A 17,317-nucleotide genomic window follows, 5' to 3' on the forward strand; every position below is an offset into this window, starting at 1 on the left:
GCAACGACAATGTTGTAAGTCAAAGATTGGTGGAGAAACTCGAGTTACCAACAAGCTTTCATCCGATTCAAGCGAGGATGAAATTCAGTATAGGACAATGTCTGAAAGAAGTATTATGTGATATTGCTCCCATGAACTCTTGTCATCTTGTTTTGAGATGGGCATGGCTTAATTTTAAAACACTCAATCTTGATGAGCGTTCCCTTTATTTGAGGCATGAGGGACATGAAATGAAGTTGAAAATTATGACACCAAGACAAGCCAAGAAGGATCACCATACGTTGATGGAGAAAATAGAAAAAGAAAGAATAGAAAAAGAAGAAATATAAACTGCAGAAGGAAGGGAAATTGAAGAAAAAGAAAAGGAAGTAAAGAAAATGATTATGGAAAAGGTAGTAGAGAAACAAGGTGTTTAATCGAAGGCCACCCATGTTTAGTTGCATTCGTTTACGAAAGCAACAACAATGTTGTAAGTCAAAAATTGGCGGAGAATCTCCAGTTACCAACAAGCTTTCATTCGAATCACGCGAGGATCAAATTCAGTATAGGACAATGTCTGAAAGAAGTATTATGTGATATTGCTCACCCGAACTCTTGTCATCTTGTTTTGAGATGGGCATGGCTTAATTTTAAAACACTCAATCTTGATGAGCGTTCCCTTTATTTGAGGCATGAGGGACATGAAATGAAGTTGAAAATTATGACACCAAGACAAGCACAGAAGGATCACCATACGTTGAAGGAGAAAATAGAAAAAGAAAGAATAGAAAAAGAAGAAATATAAACTGCAGAAGGAAGGGAAATTGAAGAAAAAGAAAAGGAAGTAAAGAAAATGATTATGGAAAAGGTAGTAGGGAAACAAGGTGTTTAATCGAAGGCCACCCATGTTTAGGTTCATTCGTTTACGAAAGCAACAACAATGTTGTAAGCCAAAGATTGATGGAGAAACTCCAGTTACCAACAAGCTTTCATTCGAATCAAGCGAGGATCAAATTCAGTACAGGACAATATGTGAAAGAAGTATTATGTGATATTGCTCCCATGAACTCTTGTCATCTTGTTTTGAGATGGGCATGGCTTAATTTTAAAACACTCAATCTTGATGAACGTTCCCTTTATTTGAGGCATGAGGGACATGAAATGAAGTTGAAATTTATGACACCAAGACAAGCCAAGAAGGATCAACATACGTTGAAGGAGAAAATAGAAAAAGAAAGAATAGAAAAAGAAGAAATATAAACTGCAGAAGGAAGGGAAATTGAAGAAAAAGAAAAGGAAGTAAAGAAAATGATTATGGAAAAGGTAGTAGAGAAACAAGGTGTTTAATCGAAGGCCACCCATGTTTAGTTGCATTCGTTTACGAAAGCAACAACAATGTTGTAAGTAAAAGATTGATGGAGAAACTCCAGTTACCAACAAGCTTTCATTCGAATCAAGCGGGGATCAAATTCAGTACAGGACAATGTGTGAAAGAAGTATTATGTGATAATGCTCCCATGAACTCTTGTCATCTTGTTTTGAGATGGGCATGGCTTAATTTTAAAACACTCAATCTTGATGAACGTTCCCTTTATTTGAGGCATGAGGGACATGAAATGAAGTTGAAATTTATGACACCAAGACAAGCCAAGAAGGATCAACATACGTTGAAGGAGAAAATAGAAAAAGAAAGAATAGAATAGAAGAAATATAAACTGCAGCAGGAAGGGGACTTGAAGAAAAAGAAAAGGAAGTAAAGAAAATGATTATGGAAAAGGTAGTAGGGAAACAAGGTGTTTAATCGAAGGCCACCCATGTTTAGGTTCATTCGTTTACGAAAGCAACAACAATGTTGTAAGCCAAAGATTGATTGAGAAACTCCAGTTACCAACAAGCTTTCATTCGAATCAAGCGAGGATCAAATTCAGTACAGGACAATATGTGAAAGAAGTATTATGTGATAATGCTCCCATGAACTCTTGTCATCTTGTTTTGAGATGGGCATGGCTTAATTTTAAAACACTCAATCTTGATGAACGTTCCCTTTATTTGAGGGTTGAGGGACATGAAATGAAGTTGAAATTTATGACACCAAGACAAGCCAAGAAGGATCAACATACGTTGAAGGAGAAAATAGAAAAAGAAAGAATAGAATAGAAGAAATATAAACTGCAGAAGGAAGGGGACTTGAAGAAATGGAAAAGGAAGTAAAGAAAATGATTATGGAAAAGGTAGTAGAGAAACAAGGTCTTTAATCGAAGGCACCCCATGTTTAGTTGCATTTGTTTACGAAAGCAACAACAATGTTGTAAGCCAAAGATTGATGGAGAAACTCCAGTTACCAACAAGCTTTCATTCGAATCAAGCGAGGATCAAATTCAGTACTGGACAATATGTGAAAGAAGTATTATGTGATATTGCTCCCATGAACTCTTGTCATCTTGTTTTGAGATGGGCATGGCTTAGTTTTAAAACACTCAATCTTGATGAACATTCCCTTTATTTGAGGCATGAGGGACATGAAATGAAGTTGAAATTTATGACACCAAGACAAGCCAAGAAGGATCAACATACGTTGAAGGAGAAAATAGAAAAAGAAAGAATAGAATAGAAGAAATATAAACTGCAGCAGGAAGGGGACTTGAAGAAAAAGAAAAGGAAGTAAAGAAAATGATTATGGAAAAGGTAGTAGGGAAACAAGGTGTTTAATCGAAGGCCACCCATGTTTAGGTTCATTCGTTTACGAAAGGAACAACAATGTTGTAAGCCAAAGATTGATGGAGAAAGTCCAGTTACCAACAAGCTTTCATTCGAATCAAGCGAGGATCAAATTCAGTACTGGACAATATGTGAAAGAAGTATTATGTGATATTGCTCCCATGAACTCTTGTCATCTTGTTTTGAGATGGGCATGGCTTAATTTTAAAACACTCAATCTTGATGAACGTTCCCTTTATTTGAGGCATGAGGGACATGAAATGAAGTTGAAATTTATGACACCAAGACAAGCCAAGAAGGATCAACATACGTTGAAGGAGAAAATAGAAAAAGAAAGAATAGAAAAAGAAGAAATATAAACTGCAGAAGGAAGGGAAATTGAAGAAAAATAAAAGGAAGTAAAGAAAATGATTATGGAAAAGGTAGTAGAGAGGCTGTTTAATCGAAGGCCACCCATGTATAGCTGCATTCGTTTACGAAAGCAACAACAATGTTGTAAGCCAAAGATTGATGGAGAAACTCCAGTTACCAACAAGCTTTCATTCGAATCAAGCGAGGATCAAATTCAGTACTGGACAATATGTGAAAGAAGTATTATGTGATATTGCTCCCCCGAACTCTTGTCATCCTGTTTTGAGATGGGCATGGCTTAATTTGAAAACACTCAATCTTGATGAGCAATCCCTTTATTTGAGGCATGAGGGACATGAAATGAAGGTGAAATTTATGACACCAAGACAAGCCAAGAAGGATCAGCGTACGTTGAAGGAGAAAATAGAAAAAGAAAGAATAGAAAAAGAAGAAATATGAACTGCAGAAGGAAGGGAAATTGAAGAAAAAGAAAAGGAAGTAAATAAAATGATTATGGAAAAGGTAGTAGAGAAACAAGGTGTTTAATCGAAGGCCACCCATGTTTAGTTGCATTCGTTTACGAAAGCAACAACAATGTTGTAAGCCAAAGATTGATGGAGAAACTCCCGTTACCAACAACTTTTCATTCGAATCAAGCGAGGATCAAATTCAGTACAGGACAATGTGTGAAAGAAGTATTATGTGATAATGCTCCCATGAACTCTTGTCATCTTGTTTCTAGATGGGCATGGCTTAATTTTAAAACACTCATTCTTGATGAACGTTCCCTTTATTTGAGGCATGAGGGACATGAAATGAAGTTGAAATTTATGACACCAAGACAAGCCAAGAAGGATCAGCGTACGTTGAAGGAGAAAATAGAAAAAGAAAGAGTAGAAAAAGAAGAAATATAAACTGCAGAAGGAAGGGAAATTGAAGAAAAAGAAAAGGAAGTAAAGAAAATGATTATGGAAAAGGTAGTAGAGAAACAAGGTGTTTAATCGAAGGGCACCCATGTTTAGGTTCATTCGTTTACGAAAGCAACAACAATGTTGTAAGTCAAAGATTGGTGGAGAAACTCCAGTTACCAACAAGCTTTTATCCGAATCAAGCGAGGATCAAATTCAGTACAGGACAATGTCTGAAAGAAGTATTATGTGATATTGCTCCCACCAACTCTTGTCATCTTCTTTTGAGATGGGCATGGTTTCATTTTAAAACACTCAATCTTGATGAGCGTTCCCTTTAATTGAGGCATGGGGGACATGAAATGAAGTTGAAAATTATGACACCAAGACAAGCCAAGAAGGATCAGCATACGTTGAAGGAGAAAATAGAAAAAGAAAGAATAGAAAAAGAAGAAATATAAACTGCAGAAGGAAGGGAAATTGAAGAAAAAGAAAAGGAAGTAAAGAAAATGATTATGGAAAAGGTAGTAGAGAAACAAGGTGTTTAATCGAAGGTCACCCATGTTTAGTTGCATTTGTTTACGAAAGCAACAACAATGTTGTAAGCCTAAGATTGATGGAGAAACTCCAGTTACCAACAAGCTTTCATTCGAATCAAGCGAGGATCAAATTCAGTACTGGACAATATGTGAAAGAAGTATTATGTGATATTGCTCCCATGAACTCTTGTCATCTTGTTTTGAGATGGGCATGGCTTAGTTTTAAAACACTCAATCTTGATGAACATTCCCTTTATTTGAGGCATGAGGGACATGAAATGAAGTTGAAATTTATGACACTAAGACAAGCCAAGAAGGATCAACATACGTTGAAGGAGAAAATAGAAAAAGAAAGAATAGAAAAAGAAGAAATATAAACTACAGAAGGAATGGAAATTGAAGAAAAAGAAAAGGAAGTAAAGAAAATGGTTATGGAAAAGGTAGTAGAGAAACAAGGTGTTTAATCGAAGGCCACCCATGTTTAGTTGCATTCGTTTACGAAAGCAACAACAATGTTGTAAGCCAAAGATTGATGGAGAAAGTCCAGTTACCAACAACTTTTCATTCGAATCAAGCGAGGATCAAATTCAGTACAGGACAATGTGTGAAAGAAGTATTATGTGATAATGCTCCCATGAACTCTTGTCATCTTGTTTTGAGATGGGCATGGCTTAATTTTAAAACATTCAATCTTGATGAACGTTCCCTTTATTTGAGGCATGAGGGACATGAAATGAAGGTGAAATTTATGACACCAAGACAAGCCAAGTATGATCAGCGTACGTTGAAGGAGAAAATAGAAAAAGAAAGAATAGAAAAAGAAGAAATATAAACTGCAGAAGCAAGGGAAATTGAAGAAAAAGAAAAGGAAGTAAATAAAATGATTATGGAAAAGGTAGTAGAGAAACAAGGTGTTTAATCGAAGGCCACCCATGTTTAGTTGCATTCGTTTACGAAAGCAACAACAATGTTGTAAGCCAAAGATTGATGGAGAAAGTCCAGTTACCAACAACTTTTCATTCGAATCAAGCGAGGATCAAATTCAGTACAGGACAATGTGTGAAAGAAGTATTATGTGATAATGCTCCCATGAACTCTTGTCATCTTGTTTTGAGATGGGCATGGCTTAATTTTAAAACACTCAATCTTGATGAACGTTCCCTTTATTTGAGGCATGAGGGACATGAAATGAAGTTGAAATTTATGACACCAAGACAAGCCAAGAAGGATCAGCGTACGTTGAAGGAGAAAATAGAAAAAGAAAGAGTAGAAAAAGAAGAAATATAAACTGCAGAAGGAAGGGAAATTGAAGAAAAAGAAAAGGAAGTAAAGAAAATGATTATGGAAAAGGTAGTAGAGAAACAAGGTGTTTAATCGAAGGCCACCCATGTTTAGTTGCATTCGTTTACGAAAGCAACAACAATGTTGTAAGTCAAAGATTGGTGGAGAAACTCCAGTTACCAACAAGCTTTTATCCGAATCAAGCGAGGATCAAATTCAGTACAGGACAATGTCTGGAAGAAGTATTATGTGATATTGCTCCCACGAACCCTTGTCATCTTCTTTTGAGATGGGCATGGCTTCATTTTAAAACACTCAATCTTGATGAGCGTTCCCTTTAATTGAGGCATGAGGGACATAAAATGAAGTTGAAATTTATGACACCAAGACAAGCCAAGAAGGATCAACATACGTTGAAGGAGAAAATAGAAAAAGAGAGAATGAAAAAAGAAGAAATATAAACTGCAGAAGGAAGGGAAATTGAAGAAAAAGAAAAGGAAGTAAAGAAAATGATTATCGAAAAGGTAGTAGAGAACTAGGGTGTTTAATCGAAGGCCATCCATGTTTAGTTGCATTCGTTTACGAAAGCGACAACAATGTTGTAAGTCAAAGATTGGTGGAGAAACTCGAGTTACCAACAAGCTTTTATCCGAATCAACCGAGGATCAAATTCAGTACAGGACAATGTGTGAAAGAAGTGTGATGTGATAATGCTCCCACGAACTCTTGTCATCTTCTTTTGAGATGGGCATGGCTTCATTTTAAAACACTCAATCTTGATGAGCGTTCCCTTTATTTGAGGCATGAGGGACATGAAATGAAGGTGAAATTTATGACACCAAGACAAGCCAAGTATGATCAGCGTACGTTGAAGGAGAAAATAGAAAAAGAAAGAATAGAAAAAGAAGAAATATAAACTGCAGAAGCAAGGGAAATTGAAGAAAAAGAAAAGGAAGTAAATAAAATGATTATGGAAAAGGTAGTAGAGAAACAAGGTGTTTAATCGAAGGCCACCCATGTTTAGTTGCATTCGTTTACGAAAGCAACAACAATGTTGTAAGCCAAAGATTGATGGAGAAAGTCCAGTTACCAACAACTTTTCATTCGAATCAAGCGAGGATCAAATTCAGTACAGGACAATGTGTGAAAGAAGTATTATGTGATAATGCTCCCATGAACTCTTGTCATCTTGTTTTGAGATGGGCATGGCTTAATTTTAAAACACTCAATCTTGATGAACGTTCCCTTTATTTGAGGCATGAGGGACATGAAATGAAGTTGAAATTTATGACACCAAGACAAGCCAAGAAGGATCAGCGTACGTTGAAGGAGAAAATAGAAAAAGAAAGAGTAGAAAAAGAAGAAATATAAACTGCAGAAGGAAGGGAAATTGAAGAAAAAGAAAAGGAAGTAAAGAAAATGATTATGGAAAAGGTAGTAGAGAAACAAGGTGTTTAATCGAAGGCCACCCATGTTTAGTTGCATTCGTTTACGAAAGCAACAACAATGTTGTAAGTCAAAGATTGGTGGAGAAACTCCAGTTACCAACAAGCTTTTATCCGAATCAAGCGAGGATCAAATTCAGTACAGGACAATGTCTGAAAGAAGTATTATGTGATATTGCTCCCACGAACTCTTGTCATCTTCTTTTGAGATGGGCATGGCTTCATTTTAAAACACTCAATCTTGATGAGCGTTCCCTTTAATTGAGGCATGAGGGACATGAAATGAAGTTGAAATTTATGACACCAAGACAAGCCAAGAAGGATCAACATACGTTGAAGGAGAAAATAGAAAAAGAGAGAATGAAAAAAGAAGAAATATAAACTGCAGAAGGAAGGGAAATTGAAGAAAAAGAAAAGGAAGTAAAGAAAATGATTATCGAAAAGGTAGTAGAGAACTAGGGTGTTTAATCGAAGGCCATCCATGTTTAGTTGCATTCGTTTACGAAAGCGACAACAATGTTGTAAGTCAAAGATTGGTGGAGAAACTCGAGTTACCAACAAGCTTTTATCCGAATCAACCGAGGATCAAATTCAGTACAGGACAATGTGTGAAAGAAGTGTGATGTGATAATGCTCCCACGAACTCTTGTCATCTTCTTTTGAGATGGGCATGGCTTCATTTTAAAACACTCAATCTTGATGAGCGTTCCCTTTATTTGAGGCATGAGGGACATGAAATGAAGTTGAAAATTATGACACCAAGACAAGCCAAGAAGGATCACCATACGTTGAAGGAGAAAATAGAAAAAGAAAGAATAGAAAAAGAAGAAATATAAACTACAGAAGGAATGGAAATTGAAGAAAAAGAAAAGGAAGTAAAGAAAATGGTTATGGAAAAGGTAGTAGAGAAACAAGGTGTTTAATCGAAGGCCACCCATGTTTAATTGCATTCATTTACGAAAGCAACAACAATGTTGTAAGCCAAAGATTGATGGAGAAACTCGAGTTACCAACAAGCTTTCATTCGAATCAAGCGAGGATCAAATTCAGTACAGGACAATGTGTGAAAGAAGTATTATGTGATAATGCTCCCATGAACTCTTGTCATCTTGTTTTGAGATGGGCATGGCTTAATTTTAAAACACTCAATCTTGATGAACGATCCCTTTATTTGAGGCATGAGGGACATGAAATGAAGTTGAAGTTTATGACACCAAGATAAGCCAAGAAGGATCAACATACGTTGAAGGAGAAAATAGAAAAAGAAAGAATTAAAAAAGAAGAAATATAAACTACAGAAGGAAGGGAAATTGAAGAAAAAGAAAAGGAAGTAAAGAAAATGATTATGGAAAAGGTAGTAGAGAACTAGGGTGTTTAATCGAAGGCCATCCATGTTTAGTTGCATTCGTTTACGAAAGCAACAACAATGTTGTCAGTCAAAGATTGGTGGAGAAACTCGAGTTACCAACAAGCTTTTATCCGAATCAAGCGAGGATAAAATTCAGTACAGGACAATGTGTGAAAGAAGTGTTATGTGATAATGCTCCCACGAACTCTTGTCATCTTGTTTTGAGATGGGCATGGCTTAATTTTAAAACACTCAATCTTGATGAACGTTCCCTTTATTTGAGGCATGAGGGACATGAAATGAAGTTGAAATTTATGACACCAAGACAAGCCAAGAAGGATCAACATACGTTGAAGGAGAAAATAGAAAAAGAAAGAATAGAAAAAGAAGAAATATAAGCTACAGAAGGAATGGAAATTGAAGAAAAAGAAATGGAAGTAAAGAAAATGGGTATGGAAAAGGTAGTAGAGAAACAAGGTGTTTAATCGAAGGCCACCGATGTTTAGTTGCATTCATTTACGAAAGCAACAACAATGTTGTAAGCCAAAGATTGGTGGAGAAACTCCAGTTACCAACAAGCTTTCATCCGAATCACGCGAGGATCAAATTCAGTATAGGACAATGTGTGAAAGAAGTATTATGTGATATTGCTCCCCCGAACTCTTGTCATCCTGTTTTGAGATGGGCATGGCTTCATTTTAAAACACTCAATCTTGATGAGCGTTCCCTTTATTTGAGGCATGAGGGACATGAAATGAAGGTGAAATATATGACACCAAGACAAGCCAAGAATGATCAGCGTACGTTGAAGGAGAAAATAGAAAAAGAAAGAATAGAAAAAGAAGAAATATAAACTGCAGAAGCAAGGGAAATTGAAGAAAAAGAAAAGGAAGTAAATAAAATGATTATGGAAAAGGTAGTAGAGAAACAAGGTGTTTAATCGAAGGCCACCCATGTTTAGTTGCATTCGTTGACGAAAGCAACAACAATGTTGTAAGCCGAAGATTGATGGAGAAAGTCCAGTTACCAACAACTTTTCATTCGAATCAAGCGAGGATCAAATTCAGTACAGGACAATGTGTGAAAGAAGTATTATGTGATAATGCTCCCATGAACTCTTGTCATCTTGTTTTGAGATGGGCATGGCTTAATTTTAAAACACTCAATCTTGATGAACGTTCCCTTTATTTGAGGCATGAGGGACATGAAATGAAGTTGAAATTTATGACACCAAGACAAGCCAAGAAGGATCAGCGTACGTTGAAGGAGAAAATAGAAAAAGAAAGAGTAGAAAAAGAAGAAATATAAACTGCAGAAGGAAGGGAAATTGAAGAAAAAGAAAAGGAAGTAAAGAAAATGATTATGGAAAAGGTAGTAGAGAAACAAGGTGTTTAATCGAAGGCCACCCATGTTTAGTTGCATTCGTTTACGAAAGCAACAACAATGTTGTAAGTCAAAGATTGGTGGAGAAACTCCAGTTACCAACAAGCTTTTATCCGAATCAAGCGAGGATCAAATGCAGTACAGGACAATGTCTGAAAGAAGTATTATGTGATATTGCTCCCACGAACTCTTGTCATCTTCTTTTGAGATGGGCATGGCTTCATTTTAAAACACTCAATCTTGATGAGCGTTCCCTTTAATTGAGGCATGAGGGACATGAAATGAAGTTGAAATTTATGACACCAAGACAAGCCAAGAAGGATCAACATACGTTGAAGGAGAAAATAGAAAAAGAGAGAATGAAAAAAGAAGAAATATAAACTGCAGAAGGAAGGGAAATTGAAGAAAAAGAAAAGGAAGTAAAGAAAATGATTATCGAAAAGGTAGTAGAGAACTAGGGTGTTTAATCGAAGGCCATCCATGTTTAGTTGCATTCGTTTACGAAAGCGACAACAATGTTGTAAGTCAAAGATTGGTGGAGAAACTCGAGTTACCAACAAGCTTTTATCCGAATCAACCGAGGATCAAATTCAGTACAGGACAATGTGTGAAAGAAGTGTGATGTGATAATGCTCCCACGAACTCTTGTCATCTTCTTTTGAGATGGGCATGGCTTCATTTTAAAACACTCAATCTTGATGAGCGTTCCCTTTATTTGAGGCATGAGGGACATGAAATGAAGTTGAAAATTATGACACCAAGACAAGCCAAGAAGGATCACCATACGTTGAAGGAGAAAATAGAAAAAGAAAGAATAGAAAAAGAAGAAATATAAACTACAGAAGGAATGGAAATTGAAGAAAAAGAAAAGGAAGTAAAGAAAATGGTTATGGAAAAGGTAGTAGAGAAACAAGGTGTTTAATCGAAGGCCACCCATGTTTAATTGCATTCATTTACGAAAGCAACAACAATGTTGTAAGCCAAAGATTGATGGAGAAACTCCAGTTACCAACAAGCTTTCATTCGAATCAAGCGAGGATCAAATTCAGTACAGGACAATGTGTGAAAGAAGTATTATGTGATAATGCTCCCATGAACTCTTGTCATCTTCTTTTGAGATGGGCATGGCTTAATTTTAAAACACTCAATCTTGATGAACGATCCCTTTATTTGAGGCATGAGGGACATGAAATGAAGTTGAAATTTATGACACCAAGATAAGCCAAGAAGGATCAACATACGTTGAAGGAGAAAATAGAAAAAGAAAGAATTAAAAAAGAAGAAATATAAACTACAGAAGGAAGGGAAATTGAAGAAAAAGAAAAGGAAGTAAAGAAAATGATTATGGAAAAGGTAGTAGAGAACTAGGGTGTTTAATCGAAGGCCATCCATGTTTAGTTGCATTCGTTTACGAAAGCGACAACAATGTTGTCAGTCAAAGATTGGTGGAGAAACTCGAGTTACCAACAAGCTTTCATTCGAATCAAGCGAGGATCAAATTCAGTACAGGACAATGTGTGAAAGAAGTATTATGTGATAATGCTCCCATGAACTCTTGTCATCTTGTTTTGAGATGGGCGTGGCTTAATTTTAAAACACTCAATCTTGATGAACGATCCCTTTATTTGAGGCATGAGGGACATGAAATGAAGTTGAAGTTTATGACACCAAGATAAGCCAAGAAGGATCAACATACGTTGAAGGAGAAAATAGAAAAAGAAAGAATTAAAAAAGAAGAAATATAAACTACAGAAGGAAGGGAAATTGAAGAAAAAGAAAAGGAAGTAAAGAAAATGATTATGGAAAAGGTAGTAGAGAACTAGGGTGTTTAATCGAAGGCCATCCATGTTTAGTTGCATTCGTTTACGAAAGCAACAACAATGTTGTCAGTCAAAGATTGGTGGAGAAACTCGAGTTACCAACAAGCTTTTATCCGAATCAAGCGAGGATAAAATTCAGTACAGGACAATGTGTGAAAGAAGTGTTATGTGATAATGCTCCCACGAACTCTTGTCATCTTGTTTTGAGATGGGCATGGCTTAATTTTAAAACACTCAATCTTGATGAACGTTCCCTTTATTTGAGGCATGAGGGACATGAAATGAAGTTGAAATTTATGACACCAAGACAAGCCAAGAAGGATCAACATACGTTGAAGGAGAAAATAGAAAAAGAAAGAATAGAAAAAGAAGAAATATAAACTACAGAAGGAATGGAAATTGAAGAAAAAGAAAAGGAAGTAAAGAAAATGGGTATGGAAAAGGTAGTAGAGAAACAAGGTGTTTAATCGAAGGCCACCGATGTTTAGTTGCATTCATTTACGAAAGCAACAACAATGTTGTAAGCCAAAGATTGGTGGAGAAACTCCAGTTACCAACAAGCTTTCATCCGAATCACGCGAGGATCAAATTCAGTATAGGACAATGTGTGAAAGAAGTATTATGTGATATTGCTCCCCTGAACTGTTGTCATCCTGTTTTGAGATGGGCATGGCTTCATTTTAAAACACTCAATCTTGATGAGCGTTCCCTTTATTTGAGGCATGAGGGACATGAAATGAAGGTGAAATTTATGACACCAAGACAAGCCAAGAATGATCAGCGTACGTTGAAGGAGAAAATAGAAAAAGAAAGAATAGAAAAAGAAGAAATATAAACTACAGAAGCAAGGGAAATTGAAGAAAAAGAAAAGGAAGTAAATAAAATGATTATGGAAAAGGTAGTAGAGAAACAAGGTGTTTAATCGAAGGCCACCCATGTTTAGTTGCATTCGTTGACGAAAGGAACAACAATGTTGTAAGCCAAAGATTGATGGAGAAACTCCAGTTACCAACAACTTTTCATTCGAATCAAGCGAGGATCAAATTCAGTATAGGACAATGTGTGAAAGAAGTATTATGTGATAATGCTCCCATGAACTCTTGTCATCTTGTTTTGAGATGGGCATGGCTTAATTTTAAAACACTCAATCTTGATGAACGTTCCCTTTATTTGAGGCATGAGGGACATGAAATGAAGTTGAAATTTATGACACCAAGACAAGCCAAGAAGGATCAGCGTACGTTGAAGGAGACAATAGAAAAAGAAAGAGTAGAAAAAGAAGAAATATAAAATGCAGAAGGAAGGGAAATTGAAGAAAAAGAAAAGGAAGTAAAGAAAATGATTATGGAAAAGGTAGTATAGAAACAAGGTGTTTAATCGAAGGCCACCCATGTTTAGTTGCATTCGTTTACGAAAGCAACAACAATGTTGTAAGTCAAAGATTGGTGGAGAAACTCCAGTTACCAACAAGCTTTCATTCGAATCAAGCGAGGATCAAATTCAGTACAGGACAATGTGTGAAAGAAGTATTATGTGATAATGCTCCCATGAACTCTTGTCATCTTCTTTTGAGATGGGCATGGCTTAATTTTAAAACACTCAATCTTGATGAACGTTCCCTTTATTTGAGGCATGAGGGACATGAAATGAAGTTGAAATTTATGACACCAAGACAAGCCAAGAAGGATCAACATACGTTGAAGGAGAAAATAGAAAAAGAGAGAATGAAAAAAGAAGAAATATAAACTGCAGAAGGAAGGGAAATTGAAGAAAAAGAAAAGGAAGTAAAGAAAATGATTATCGAAAAGGTAGTAGAGAACTAGGGTGTTTAATCGAAGGCCATCCATGTTTAGTTGCATTCGTTTACGAAAGCGACAACAATGTTGTAAGTCAAAGATTGGTGGAGAAACTCGAGTTACCAACAAGCTTTTATCCGAATCAAGCGAGGATAAAATTCAGTACAGGACAATGTCTGAAAGAAGTATTATGTGATAATGCTCCCATGAACTCTTGTCATCTTGTTTTGAGATGGGCATGGCTTAATTTTAAAACACTCAATCTTGATGAACGTTCCCTTTATTTGAGGCATGAGGGACATGAAATGAAGTTGAAATTTATGACACCAAGACAAGCCAAGAAGGATCAACATACGTTGAAGGAGAAAATAGAAAAAGAGAGAATGAAAAAAGAAGAAATATAAACTGCAGAAGGAAGGGAAATTGAAGAAAAAGAAAAGGAAGTAAAGAAAATGATTATCGAAAAGGTAGTAGAGAACTAGGGTGTTTAATCGAAGGCTATCCATGTTTAGTTGCATTCGTTTACGAAAGCGACAACAATGTTGTAAGTCAAAGATTGGTGGAGAAACTCGAGTTACCAACAAGCTTTTATCCGAATCAACCGAGGATCAAATTCAGTACAGGACAATGTGTGAAAGAAGTGTGATGTGATAATGCTCCCACGAACTCTTGTCATCTTCTTTTGAGATGGGCATGGCTTCATTTTAAAACACTCAATCTTGATGAGCGTTCCCTTTAATTGAGGCATGAGGGACATGAAATGAAGTTGAAATTTATGACACCAAGACAAGCCAAGAAGGATCAACATACGTTGAAGGAGAAAATAGAAAAAGAGAGAATGAAAAAAGAAGAAATATAAACTGCAGAAGGAAGGGAAATTGAAGAAAAAGAAAAGGAAGTAAAGAAAATGATTATCGAAAAGGTAGTAGAGAACTAGGGTGTTTAATCGAAGGCCATCCATGTTTAGTTGCATTCGTTTACGAAAGCGACAACAATGTTGTAAGTCAAAGATTGGTGGAGAAACTCGAGTTACCAACAAGCTTTTATCCGAATCAACCGAGGATCAAATTCAGTACAGGACAATGTGTGAAAGAAGTGTGATGTGATAATGCTCCCACGAACTCTTGTCATCTTCTTTTGAGATGGGCATGGCTTCATTTTAAAACACTCAATCTTGATGAGCGTTCCCTTTATTTGAGGCATGAGGGACATGAAATGAAGTTGAAAATTATGACACCAAGACAAGCCAAGAAGGATCACCATACGTTGAAGGAGAAAATAGAAAAAGAAAGAATAGAAAAAGAAGAAATATAAACTACAGAAGGAATGGAAATTGAAGAAAAAGAAAAGGAAGTAAAGAAAATGGTTATGGAAAAGGTAGTAGAGAACTAGGGTGTTTAATCGAAGGCCATCCATGTTTAGTTGCATTCGTTTACGAAAGCGACAACAATGTTGTAAGTCAAAGATTGGTGGAGAAACTCGAGTTACCAACAAGCTTTTATCCGAATCAAGCGAGGATAAAATTCAGTACAGGACAATGTCTGAAAGAAGTATTATGTGATAATGCTCCCATGAACTCTTGTCATCTTGTTTTGAGATGGGCATGGCTTAATTTTAAAACACTCAATCTTGATGAACGTTCCCTTTATTTGAGGCATGAGGGACATGAAATGAAGTTGAAATTTATGACACCAAGACAAGCCAAGAAGGATCAACATACGTTGAAGGAGAAAATAGAAAAAGAGAGAATGAAAAAAGAAGAAATATAAACTGCAGAAGGAAGGGAAATTGAAGAAAAAGAAAAGGAAGTAAAGAAAATGATTATCGAAAAGGTAGTAGAGAACTAGGGTGTTTAATCGAAGGCTATCCATGTTTAGTTGCATTCGTTTACGAAAGCGACAACAATGTTGTAAGTCAAAGATTGGTGGAGAAACTCGAGTTACCAACAAGCTTTTATCCGAATCAACCGAGGATCAAATTCAGTACAGGACAATGTGTGAAAGAAGTGTGATGTGATAATGCTCCCACGAACTCTTGTCATCTTCTTTTGAGATGGGCATGGCTTCATTTTAAAACACTCAATCTTGATGAGCGTTCCCTTTAATTGAGGCATGAGGGACATGAAATGAAGTTGAAATTTATGACACCAAGACAAGCCAAGAAGGATCAACATACGTTGAAGGAGAAAATAGAAAAAGAGAGAATGAAAAAAGAAGAAATATAAACTGCAGAAGGAAGGGAAATTGAAGAAAAAGAAAAGGAAGTAAAGAAAATGATTATCGAAAAGGTAGTAGAGAACTAGGGTGTTTAATCGAAGGCCATCCATGTTTAGTTGCATTCGTTTACGAAAGCGACAACAATGTTGTAAGTCAAAGATTGGTGGAGAAACTCGAGTTACCAACAAGCTTTTATCCGAATCAACCGAGGATCAAATTCAGTACAGGACAATGTGTGAAAGAAGTGTGATGTGATAATGCTCCCACGAACTCTTGTCATCTTCTTTTGAGATGGGCATGGCTTCATTTTAAAACACTCAATCTTGATGAGCGTTCCCTTTATTTGAGGCATGAGGGACATGAAATGAAGTTGAAAATTATGACACCAAGACAAGCCAAGAAGGATCACCATACGTTGAAGGAGAAAATAGAAAAAGAAAGAATAGAAAAAGAAGAAATATAAACTACAGAAGGAAGGGAAATTGAAGAAAAAGAAAAGGAAGTAAAGAAAATGATTATGGAAAAGGTAGTAGAGAACTAGGGTGTTTAATCGAAGGCCATCCATGTTTAGTTGCATTCGTTTACGAAAGCGACAACAATGTTGTCTGTCAAAGATTGGTGGAGAAACTCGAGTTACCAACAAGCTTTCATTCGAATCAAGCGAGGATCAAATTCAGTACAGGACAATGTGTGAAAGAAGTATTATGTGATAATGCTCCCATGAACTCTTGTCATCTTGTTTTGAGATGGGCGTGGCTTAATTTTAAAACACTCAATCTTGATGAACGATCCCTTTATTTGAGGCATGAGGGACATGAAATGAAGTTGAAGTTTATGACACCAAGATAAGCCAAGAAGGATCAACATACGTTGAAGGAGAAAATAGAAAAAGAAAGAATTAAAAAAGAAGAAATATAAACTACAGAAGGAAGGGAAATTGAAGAAAAAGAAAAGGAAGTAAAGAAAATGATTATGGAAAAGGTAGTAGAGAACTAGGGTGTTTAATCGAAGGCCATCCATGTTTAGTTGCATTCGTTTACGAAACCAACAACAATGTTGTCAGTCAAAGATTGGTGGAGAAACTCGAGTTACCAACAAGCTTTTATCCGAATCAAGCGAGGATAAAATTCAGTACAGGACAATGTGTGAAAGAAGTGTTATGTGATAATGCTCCCACGAACTCTTGTCATCTTGTTTTGAGATGGGCATGGCTTAATTTTAAAACACTCAATCTTGATGAACGTTCCCTTTATTTGAGGCATGAGGGACATGAAATGAAGTTGAAATTTATGACACCAAGACAAGCCAAGAAGGATCAACATACGTTGAAGGAGAAAATAGAAAAAGAAAGAATAGAAAAAGAAGAAATATAAACTACAGAAGGAATGGAAATTGAAGAAAAAGAAAAGGAAGTAAAGAAAATGGGTATGGAAAAGGTAGTAGAGAAACAAGGTGTTTAATCGAAGGCCACCGATGTTTAGTTGCATTCATTTACGGAAGCAACAACAATGTTGTAAGCCAAAGATTGGTGGA

The sequence above is a fragment of the Vigna unguiculata genome, chromosome 10 (genome assembly GCF_037176805.1).
Source record: "Vigna unguiculata cultivar grain cowpea cultivar isolate G323 ecotype 2 chromosome 10, ASM3717680v1, whole genome shotgun sequence".
In the NCBI taxonomy this organism is placed as follows: Eukaryota; Viridiplantae; Streptophyta; class Magnoliopsida; order Fabales; family Fabaceae; genus Vigna; species Vigna unguiculata.